The sequence below is a fragment of the Falco rusticolus genome, chromosome 10 (genome assembly GCF_015220075.1).
Source record: "Falco rusticolus isolate bFalRus1 chromosome 10, bFalRus1.pri, whole genome shotgun sequence".
Classification (NCBI taxonomy): domain Eukaryota; kingdom Metazoa; phylum Chordata; class Aves; order Falconiformes; family Falconidae; genus Falco; species Falco rusticolus.
The window spans coordinates 34891559-34903732 of NC_051196.1; positions in this window are offsets into that span (position 1 = coordinate 34891559).

The following is a 12174-nucleotide window of genomic DNA, read 5'->3' on the forward strand; positions in this document are numbered from 1 at the left end:
GCTATATTTTTCTCTCAGTGCTACAGCACTGTGTCATTAGCAGTCATTAGCAGAAGAGGCAGGAACACAGTATCACACAACAGAGCTTTATTAGCTTGGGAAACAAAGGAACAATTTCTTCTACATGCCAATACGGTGCTAGAGACAAAAGACCTGCAGGAAACTCAAAACCTCCTCCCACCCTCTTCTTCACTACTTAGTTCAACTCTGCCTCCTCCTTTGGCCATCCCATCCCTTGGCACAATCCATCTAAAGCTATTTAGATGAACACAACCAACCATTGCAGATGAACCCTCAAGACAAGTACAAGGATGCAAGCACTCGTCTCCCTCCACTTTCCACATTACAGTTCTTAGGCTCCCCCATCCAGGGGGCTGAAACCCTCCATAACAACCACATTTACTAAAACACCCTGGTGGCCTTGCTGCCTTGGTGGCCAACTCTGGCCACTTGGACGAAAATAGACACCCAAGACTTGAAGGACGCAGGCAAGGACTGTTCTCACTTATTTTTCTCCTCAGTGTTCTTCTGCAGGCTGTAATCTGGGTTTCCCCACAGTCAGCGCCACCAGCAGATGCAAGATATCCTACAGCAAGGACTTGCCTTCCTGGGAAGGTTTCTAGTTCCCACTGAATTCCTATATCTATTCTAAATTAGCTTTTAAAAATAGAGCTAAATAGCTGTATACAGCTAGGCAAAGTCAAGGCACATCCCTTCACATAGCAGACCAGTGAATATGGACTGCCGTCAGATAATGCACCCAGTCCAATAGTACATTTTTTATATTTTGAGACTAGACTTTTATAAAACTCTTGAGAGCTGCCCATTTCAGATAAGTGTCATGTGACTAAGTCTGGCTTTGCAGCTTCCTAAATCATCAAATAAAGTGTCTTTGCCTTAGTAAGTGCTTGTAAAGCAATCGAGAACTGACACGATAACCAAATGTTTCCCTAATAGTAATTATGATTCTTTGAAAAAAAACATTCCTCTAACACTAATTTATTTTCTACTTGAAAGCCAGTCTTGCTAGTTATTAGATATTCTCCTTGCTATCACCATCAGTAAATTATTAAACAGCTGACCAGGCTTTGTTTTAAAATGATTCTCTTATGAAGCTCCCTGATATATTTACCATGAATACTGAATGATTTTCAGGCCTCTAAGGACCCATGAATGATTTCTATTTACTACCTTTAGCAAAAAGCCTGTGTAATTAGCAGCAGGAATTTCACTTGAATCACAGCTACTGGTGATATTTCCAGCTCAATTACAAAGGGTCTATAAAAAAAAAAAAAAAACACAACTAAAAAACAACTAACAACGCAAAAGCTCTAAGCTTTTGATGGAAGAAAACATTTTAGCCTAGGAATTTACTAAGTGGCTATGCACTCAGAGATGTGTGAAAAATCAGTCCCCTACCGGGAACATGGCAAGGATCTCCGTAGCCAAAAAGCATCAGCTTTATCACCCAATAGAAAAGAGAATTGTACAGAGTTCTCTCTAAACTCATCTAACCTCATTCTCAGCCCTCCTGCTATGACACTGTGGCTATCATACTCCCACTCTTAAACCAAGAGCACAGATTCTTCTGGTTATATACATAACACATAGGCATACCTAAACTTTTTTTAAGCTTTGTTTTCAGCTAGCATCCTTATATGCATTCAAGTACCTACCCATATAATAACCCTGCTTAATAGTGTCATCGTTATCTCCATTTTAGAGAGGGAAAACAGACAAGGAGGTCAACTTGTCACAACACACTGAAGAGGTACATAGCAGAACTAGGATTAAAACCTGTGATTATTACAGTGTTATCAGTGTTCTTATGGCCCACAGCAGTCAAACAAAAAGCCAAGAACTGAAAACATAGCAAACCATCAGAGCTTCTTCCTAGAAGCCCAGCTTTCAGTAAAAAATAGATGAAAATGTTTCAATTATTTGTTTAAACCAGCTGCAGATAGACTTCCCACACAATTGACTCATTTGATAGAGCAATGGATGCATACAGCAGCCCCACCACCTTCTGAAAACAGCTTGTTGCAAGGGTTTGGTACTTTGAGTTCCTGCTACTGCTGGTGGTGGACTTCAAACCACACAGACCACCTGGTGCCTGCAGTTGGCAGAGTTGGGCTGTGTAACAGGTTGGAGTGCCAAAACTTGGTTTCTATTAACACTGAGCAGGAATTTCATTAAAGCATATATGCTGAAATAGGCACACACGATTTAAACATCTCACAAAACAAGTAAATCCATGAAACCCCCATGGAACAGTGAGATCAGAGGCAAGAACTCTTCACAAAAGCATTTAGGAAGGAAGATTTGCAAATTTATCCAGCATTTGTTGCACTGTTTCTATTCCTGTGAGTAATTGTAGGCCACACTGCAGTTGGAACCACTAAGAGTAGTGTGTGCCCAGGAAGCTGACAGGCGCATTGCCATTGATTTTGGTGAATTCAAATTAGACACCAAAACAGGGAACAATACCCTCACCTGAGCTTTCATCTCCCCTTTGATTTTAAGAACTAGTCTACCACAAAGTCTCCAGCTAGCCATCATACATTAAAAAAAAAAAAAGATAAGATGACATGCTGCTGTACCAAAATAAATATCTTAAAAAAAAACCCCATACTAAATAAACCAAAGAACCCCCAAAAAACACTAACAAAAAAATTCACGCAACCACATAACACCATGCCAACAAAACCCGCCCTGACATGCATTAAGCCTCAAACCATGGTTTTGTTTTTGCAGGGTTAGGGTTTGGGGTTTTTTTGTTTGATTTTTAAAAATCAAACTACTACAAATCAAATTAATCTTGGTATAACACCACCAAATTCTGCTTTACCAGGAGGAAAAAAAAAAAGTGGTTCAGAAACTATGAAGCTGAATATTCTAGTTCAATACACAACATTTTGGTAGCTGCAGTAATTGCTTTCTGCTGGAGCCAGAAATAAACCTGTTAAGTCTGCAGTAAAAGCAATGCCTTAACGAGTGAAATTGTAAAAGCACAACTTCCGAAATCTATATAATCAGAGAAAACTCACATGGGAACATTTTGCTAACTAGTTGTAATACATGTACAAGTGGCTTCCAGTTAGAAAGTATTTCACCAAGCTCTTGCTGCTTCAGCCAGCAGAGATGGATTTCCTGTTTTTTAGGTCTCTGAACAGACCTGCCACTGGGAAAAGGAAAAATAAAGTAAAATAGAACAGAGGTTATATAGACCAACACTTTCACTGACATGACACTCCCCCATTACATTATCCCAAAGTACTAGTTAATAGTATTCAAACTTTCCCTTACATGACAGGTGAACTATTTTTAGCCTTAAGGCTAGGCAAGCCAAAGATTAAATTTCACTGTCCGTGTCATACAATAACAGCAACAAAACAGCTCATGGAAGGCAGAAATCTTCAGTTCCACTTCCCTCTGCAGATAAACAGACACAATTTCATCTGAACTTGAGGGCACAACCACAACACAAAGTTTATAAAAATCCAGTTCGCTCAGTAATAACATCAGATTAAGTACTCCCAACGATCACAAACCGGTACAGCTTTGGTCCTCTGCAAAATCTAATATCTCTTCCCCCTAAATAAATACACCCCTGAAAACAAGAAGCACATAACATCAAGCCTAGAGCATGGTCCAGTTCCATCTTGCACATTTTGTGCTCAGTGTGGTTAAGTGATATACAACTGGCTGTTCAACACCAAAAAGCAATAGTTTGCAAGAGCAGGTTGTTACAATTCTTAAAGTGATACCAGTCAGTTTCTCATAAAAAATAAAATAATTATTAAAAAAAAAATCAACAGCACTTAAGCATACATCCATGACATTTAAAAAAAAGAAATTATGCTGGGACTTTAGAGAGACTCAAAGGTAGCATTAAGTTTCCAATGAATCCCAGGAAAGTTAAAAAAATTCCCCTTAGGTGACACTAAAAAAGAAGTTTCTTAAAAGTTAATTTGCTCTAAGATAGTCTTCAATTACTAAATAACACTTGTCTATCGTGTTTAACTCCATCCCAGATGATGCTGCCAGGACACACATAAAATAGGTCAATTGCACCCAGCGTTACACCAATGCCAGTTGTCATCTTTCATTCCGATCTGAGTTATCATTATCACCTCTGATATGGTTATCAAGGAGCCAACATTCCTCCCAGCAAGAAATGGGAAACTGGAAGACAAAAAATCCATCCTGCTTCAGCTAAAAACTGAAGATATCAGTTTCAAAATTAAAAAAAAAATTCTCATTAATAGGGGGCAGTCAATACACATGGAGAGACTATAAGATGTAGAATAACTGATAGCAAAGTCAAAAAACACTAGGGAAAATCCACAGCAGAAGGGCTAAGTGTGATAAAAAGGAGTAGTTTTAAAGTGTAATGAGATTGTTATCATTGGCATAGGCCCATTACTGCATATAAAGGGTAAAGTTATTAATAATGACTACAAAAGTTCAGTAAATATTTCTGGTTTACATTTTGAAAGAAGCAGGAAGATATGCTTGTATCACTTGAGAAAGATGAAGTACTTCATACTGCAGCTGCAATCAAGAGCAACTCAGAAAGGGCAAGAACAGGAACTCACGGAAAACACCCTGGGACATGTTTGACACGCTGGTACTAATTTTAATACATCTCTGAAGACAAATAACATCATACCAATATCGAAGTAAGGCAAGTGAAATAGCTTTACAAAAACTGGTTAGCCCTGGGCTAAGTCTTGGGCAAAAAGGAAAAATGGGCCCAACTATTCAACTGGAGAAGAATTACGGGACAGGAATTTGTAGGCAGTTGGCTTGATCCCCATTTGTAAAGTTGACCTTGACAGATGTGAGATATTTCAAGGTCTTTGATTTAATGATGCACATCGTTCCCTAATATTGATTCTCTAATTGATACTATAAGGAAAATGTAACAGAGTAAACAGTAGGAAGTTGATTGCTCCACAGCAGCGGTTGTCATCAAGGAGCTGTAATCAGACAGTTTTGTCCCGAGCTCTCCAGAGAGAGACAATAAATACATCAAATAGCATCATGTTTATCAATAATCTGGGGTAAACAAACACATTGGCTACAAGTGTTTTGATTGCTGGTAAGTGATCAGAAAGGCCAGTCACATCCAGCAGTCTGGAGGGCTTCAAAACAGACACATCCAAACCCACGAGAAGTATGTCAGTACAACTTCATGCTAAGTGCCAGTTCTAGAAAGGGTGAGAACTTCTGGAATGGGAGATTTGGGTTAGGAAAGAAGTCAAGAGGGATTAACAGATCACACTGGTCAGTGACTAAACCAGTAATAAAGCACTAATTACCCAAGCAATTTTCAAGCAGTAAGGCTTTCCAGGATGTATGAAACACAGGAACAGCAGTTACTCCTACCACTGCATATGGCAGAGCAGAGACTGTTTCTGGAATGGCTGAAACTCATATTCACATTCAGGGATGATGCGGGGCGGGGGGTGGTGCGGAATCAAGATGCTATGAAAAACATCAGAATATTTCTTTTAAGGCCAGAGGAGAAAGCATTTCACAATGGATAGTAAAAGAGAGATCAGTGGGGTTTTTTATTGAAAAGATTGAAAGGGACTTGATTACAGGTGTGTAATCTTGGGGATAAGATAGCAGCTATTAAAGAGCTTCTTAATGTAACAAGAAAACAACATAACAAGAAGCAATGTCTGCAAGGCCAAATCAGACAAGTTTAAGATCTCTGCAATTTTTTTTTGCTTGCCCAACCACCGGGGGGGGGGGGGGGGCGGGCAGGCACGGGGGGAGCCACAGCACAACAAACCACAAAACCCCAGCAACATTATTTTCAACCCCTTCCACCCTTAATAAGAGTTACACCCACCTTGTGAAGCAGTATGAAATGGTCATTAGGGATGTAGAATTTATTTGGAAACCAAACTGACAGCTTAACTCTTACATACGGCACATTGAAACAGAAATGGGTATCGCTCTAAAGTTAGCAATGTTAGGTCTACTGAAACTGCCACAAAAGTGACAGTATGGTAACTCCTTGATGAACAAAACTGGTTTTCAGGACAAGCTTTTCTATTAAGAAGCTAAAATTATACACAGAACAATTCACAATGATCCTGTTAGTGTATTTTCTGCCTGCAGTTTGTAAACACACACTACTTTGTCTTACTTTGCCCAGCATGCAGTGCTTTTTAGGAAGCAAAACAAAAAGGAGACTATGACACATTTCAACACCTTCATGAAGATGTATTTTATACAGTTAATACCAACCCAGTGGGAAGACTCAATAGAAATGACAAATAATCAAGAGCAATCACAACATAAAAGCTTACTCCTCAACTTCAAAGTTCACCTACGCTCGCCACAAAGCACCTGCTGAGTTACGCTTTCCATGGCCCATCCGCCCCCAAAGCCCCAGTCAAGTCAGCCTTCTGTGAGCCGAGGAGCTGTCCTAGAGGCTTCAACTAAGCACATTAATAAGCTATGTCTGGTCTATATACATGGTCTCTTCAAAGCAGGTCTTTTTTATTTTACATGGTATTTTGACTCTTTCATAGCATCTTTCATCTGAAAGGGTCAAGGTAAACTGCCAGCCGTGATGAAGCACAGAGACATACATTCGCATACCTCCATTCTCCACACTCCCTATCCAAAACAGGACTGAGGAAGACTACTGCAATGTTGTGAACACATTTCAGTAGACTACAAGGTACTCTTACCTGAACTTTTGGTCAATCATTCCTTCCTTTCTCTCAGCCTTCAACTGTGATGTTGCACAAGCTGAGTTCTAGGCATAAGCAAATCATTAATGTCAGGGCAAGATCCTACAGTCTGCATTGTTGGAGAAATAGTTTATAACATGGCAGTACTGACCTGCAAGACTTTTCTAATTCCTAAAGGCACTTCAACCACAGAGTAAACACACCCAAGCCCGTACCTGTAGGGACACATGTTTTCACTGGAGCTGGAATCCACCAGTGATGAACAGAATCCATAGGGTATCACGTACAGGGATTTCCAACTGGTGGTTTGTAGAGCTCTCTAGATCCCAAGTGTATTTCTAATGCATGTCTAAAGCACAACTTAAGGTGCCTGTTATCACAGGCACTGCCACTACAAGAGTTTCCAGAATATACAAGTCAAAATAAATGGCAAATTAGTGACAAATAGATGAGAATTCTCCCTGGGGCAGCTCAGCCACTTAGAGACTTGAACACAATATACTTAAGTGGGTAGTAAAGAAGAAAGAATTTTTTACTCTTTTTTAAAAATAAGTATTTCTGAACTCTTTAGTCCCCCATAAATACTCAATAGCTACTCATCTTACCTCCCACACCTCACCAGGGGTACAAGAAGTTCTGCTTGCCATTACCCATTTAAGTCACTCAAATTAAGACTTGACTTAGAATCTAGGAGCAAACCTACACCGTGTTCAGTACATGACTGATCCCATTTCCTCTGAAAGTTTGCATTTCAGACATGCTTGCTACTCCCAGCATGCAGAGCAAAGCATCTCTTTGAATGAAAGCACTAGCTTCAAATCTTCTTGTACCCACAGCTGTACATGAGGTAAACAAAAGGGGCACTTCTTTAAAACATCTTATGTTGTGCTGAAACTTGAAAGATGCTTTGTAGGCTATTGGATTAGATAAGGATGAGATGGGCAATTCCTCTTCAATAAGCCACAGGCACCCTAACTTTTGCTGACTTCCTGAACTTCCACTGGAGATGAAGCTAAGGTGGTACACTCTGCAGTGATGGATTCACCCAGTCCTCCCGATGAGGGCAAACAAGGACCTTCCAAGACAGTAATTCTTGGATCAAGTAGTTCCTTCGGGAAACCCAGTAATGGGCACTACACACAAGAATTTGCTTCTCCCAGGTCACCCTTAAACTAATAAAGAAACAGTCAGCAGTAAGAGACACATGCCTTTCATGCACCTTGAAAGCGTGCAGTAGAAAAATGGCAATGCTGGAACAAATCCAAGGAGCAAGGAGACAAACCTGTGGAATGCAGATGAGATCCTGTGGGTGCACAGCAGAATGGCTCTGTAGTCAGCCAATGAATTGGTTTGCTGCTGTATCTTTAATTAGTTTCTTCATATAAAAAGCAGCAAGGTAAGTCACCAGTTAAACTGGTAGAGCTTATAAGAGCAAAAGTAGATTGAAATATAAATTATAAAGGACAATGAAAATATATAGTGCATGCTATGGAACCATCCTGCATCCTTAGGAAAAAAAAAAACCAAACCAAAAAAACCCACACACACAACACCACTAAGTAAGCATCAAGACCACTGAAGAGCTAGAATTCAATACAATCCATAAACAGCCATTAAGCTAGTTGTGCTTACAGTCTGTGAAGAAAGCAGTTAAAATTTCCAGGCTCTTCTCCAGCACAAACAACACTGCCCTATAGACTATTTTCACCTGCATCTATAGTCTCTTTCCTTACCAACAAAGGTAACATAGAAGAAAATGGTCAGTTAATTTATTATTTAAAGGAGACACTGAATTTACTTGAAACAGATAAACCAAATTAGCATGAGGATTTTTAAAAGGTTATAGGGAAATTGGATTTGATTTGAGGGAAAAAAACCCCCACTCATTAGAAAGTGTTGATATTTTAAGACATTAGATTTAGAAATGCAAGAAAATTAAAAGGAAAAACCAAAGGCTGCCTTAAAGCAACAAAGAAAGAGCATGCAGCAGGCTGTCACTTAGACTTGCAAGTCCCTTTTATCAGAGACACACACATGAGCACAGCCAAGCAGCCCTTTGCCGTGCAATGTGAATGGAGGCATCCCACACACATTTGAAGGACACTCATAGACAGGCAGCAACTGCAGGATGGCTATTCGACTTAATACTATACAATTTAACTATGTAACTAATGAAGTTGATACATCACATGATACGCAAACTGTGACCCAATTGAGATAACTTAGCTATATTGGCATATATTCAGCATGCATATGCATTAAAGACACAGAACAAAGAAATCTGTAGCCAGTTCTCCGATATGCAAGATATTATGTCCACAAGACTGTTGGTTCATATGTACTAACAGGGAATACAGCTACAAGAACTATGCAAGCTGTCCATCAGTGCCATGGCTCCAGGCTAAATTACACTTGCAATGGCATTTGCGATATTAAAGCACTAAAGGAATACTTACATCTTCTGCTTTAATTTTTGCCTTGCCTGACTTCAGAAGATGCAAAGAAGAATAATCCAGCAGCACAGTACAGCCTGCATTAGTCAGGGTCCGGGCAATTAGCATCCTTAATAAAAACTGCTTGAGGATAAGGTATATTTGGAGGCAAAAAAAATTTAAATTATCTAATTTTGATATGCTAAGGATTCAAAGCAAAGCTTCTTGCTGTCTTCAAAGCATCACTGAATGTCAGTAAGAGGAGAAAAGTATCACTATGTCTCTTGTTACAACATTCATTTATTACCATCTACTCACTAATAAATGTCAATGTTATTTCACTCTCCCGTTCCTCCTCCTCCCATTTACCCTCCCCCACCAAAAAAAACCACAGCCTTGCCTAATTATTAATCTGATTGTATGACTTTTCTACTGCTGGAGACTTAAGTAAGGCAGCCCTGTGTAGTCCCACAGTGCAATGGAAAAGCGCGCTCTAGTATGTATGCACATATTATATAAAACAGCATGTGTAATAAAGAAGTCTTTATGGGCATTAGATTTATTCTATTATGATATAAAAGCAAAAAAAATTGCATTGTATTTCTAACAGATAGCACCACTTACACCTGGTAATGTAAATCACACTACCATGGAACGACATTACAGAACTGCACAGGGTCTCTTGCTTTACACAACTGTCAATAGTTACAATGCCAGGAGTCCAGCAGCAGATGAGCGTGTAATGTATTCTGAGCTACAGGGCTTGGAAAATTTACTGAATCTATTCCAGCTATTGAATTGTCATAAAGAGCTCTGTCAGACTGATGACATTCATCAGATCAGCCTGATCTAGCAAATTTATACATTATCCTTCCCTTTTCTTCTTTCTGCTAGCAAAGGACCATTATTTGGGATGGAGACCATACACATGCACAAATGGGCACACTTACTCCTGAACTCCTCTCTCCATTCCTCTAACCCTACCCAGCACCACAGGATCAAAAGCAAAAGTAATAAACAACAGTAAAAGTAATGCAATAGAAATTTGAGCACGTTCCAGCAAGGCATCCCCAAATGCTGGCCTTGGACAAGAATCTTGCTTTCTAGGAAGGGCAGGAAGGAACAAGTGTTACAACAGATCCCAACAGGGCTAAGATCGTGCCTTACTCATTCTTCCTCCCTTCTGATCTTTGGCCAGGTTCATTACAAAAGATACCTGTTGATTAGCCATGCTAATTGGAACTACAATAAATTACATGAAGACAGACCATTTTTAAGGGCACAAGAAGCCAAGTAACCTACCCATTGGCAAAGGGAAAGCAACTAATGAGTTTAAAGGAATGTAAAAGCCTACAGGTTCTGGCTCATAACGCCTGCGAATACCACAGTACCATACACACACCTGTAACACAATGAAGCAGCACCTTCTCTCAGGCTAGGGCCCCATCTGAAGGGTTGAGGGCTCCTCTGTCCCACGTACCACTTCCTTCCCCAAAGCACTGTCAAGTTGGAACAACTCAATGAAAAACACACTCGGGGACTGAGTGGAGGGGGAGGATCACAACAGGATGATGAGGAAGATGAGCTGGGCAAACATCCTTATTTATCAGAAAACTACGTCAATGAAGTAGTAGGTGTATTTCAGCACCCAAACAGTTCTTTAGCAGAAAAATGTGCCAGCAAAATAATTTATATATACAAGTATCTGCATGTGCCATTTGCAAACAAGCAAGACCTTGTTTTTCCATGCAAACAACTGCATATTTTTTGTGCATACACAACTATGGCTTACCTGGCCTGTGGGTGTTCATAAACCCCAAGTCTTGCTCCACTGTATACAACCAGTTTTTGAGAGAGACAGAAGTCATTGGCACGCTACTCAGACCCCTGGGAAGTAGCACCTATGCACATTTTCAGTTTGGCTCTAAGGATTTTCCACAGAGCAGAAATCCCAAGCAAGGGAGTTTTTAAACAAACATTTTTGATAATTGCATACACGGCAGAAGAAGATAAGAAAGGAGCATGAAAGCTGACTGCATTTATCTGAAAGGATGAAACAGTTAGTTTGAAATGTTTCCAATTATGGAAGTTCTACTTTAAGAACTTTTTCATTTCAATTTTTCTTGTTCACTGTGTGGTGCTCCACAGTTCTATGAATTCTTATCTCTTCAGCCCAATGCCACTGGCTACAGGTCTGGAATGTAGCCCAGTTCCTATTTCAGTCATAAAAGAAAAGGAGGGGAAATAATTAAAAAAAAACAACTCTCAAGTCATAGCAAAGGTGAGCACTGCCAGTTCCACCCCAAAGGCTCTGCAGGATCTTCTGGTTCACTAAGCAAATGTGAATCTGAGGGGCATCTCCTAGCGTGGCTGCCGCTTCTTCCTCCATCACCACTGCTTCCTCCATCACCACTGCTGTTTTATTTGTCTGAGGAACACCAGCTGAGGAACAGGATAGTAGCACAGCAAGTTGCTGGCTGCCAACCAGAGAAAAACAGCTCCACGGCTGACAAAAGCCCAGGGTCTGTCTCTTGTTCCTCCAGAATAATCCATTTCTGGCTGGCTGACAAAAGCAAGCAAGACTCTTCCATCACAAAAGCACATCCTTTCCTAGCACACTGGTGGTGACTCACACACCAAATTGGCTGCCCTTGTGTTAGCTGCTTGGTCAAGTGGTCTAATTTTCAAATAGCCAGCCTTGGTGGAGCTACAAGTTCAAATCTCAACAGGATCTGCTTGGCACCATTCCCTATTAAGGCAGAATAATAAAATGTTGTACCATTTTATAGCCTAAAATTGTAATGAGTTCCTCTGGGGCCTTCAAATGAGCACGCACACACACGGTTTCCTGGCTACAGCACTGGGTTGGACTGGTCACACACAGCCTCCCTTACGGCTGTCAGGGTGCTGTTGTCTGTGCTACCAGCACCCTGATGCATGGAGTAAGAACAATCATTTCTTCAATACTTGATCAAGCTCTGGAGATCTTAGTGTAATTTTATTCTTGTAAAGACATTTTGTAAGTG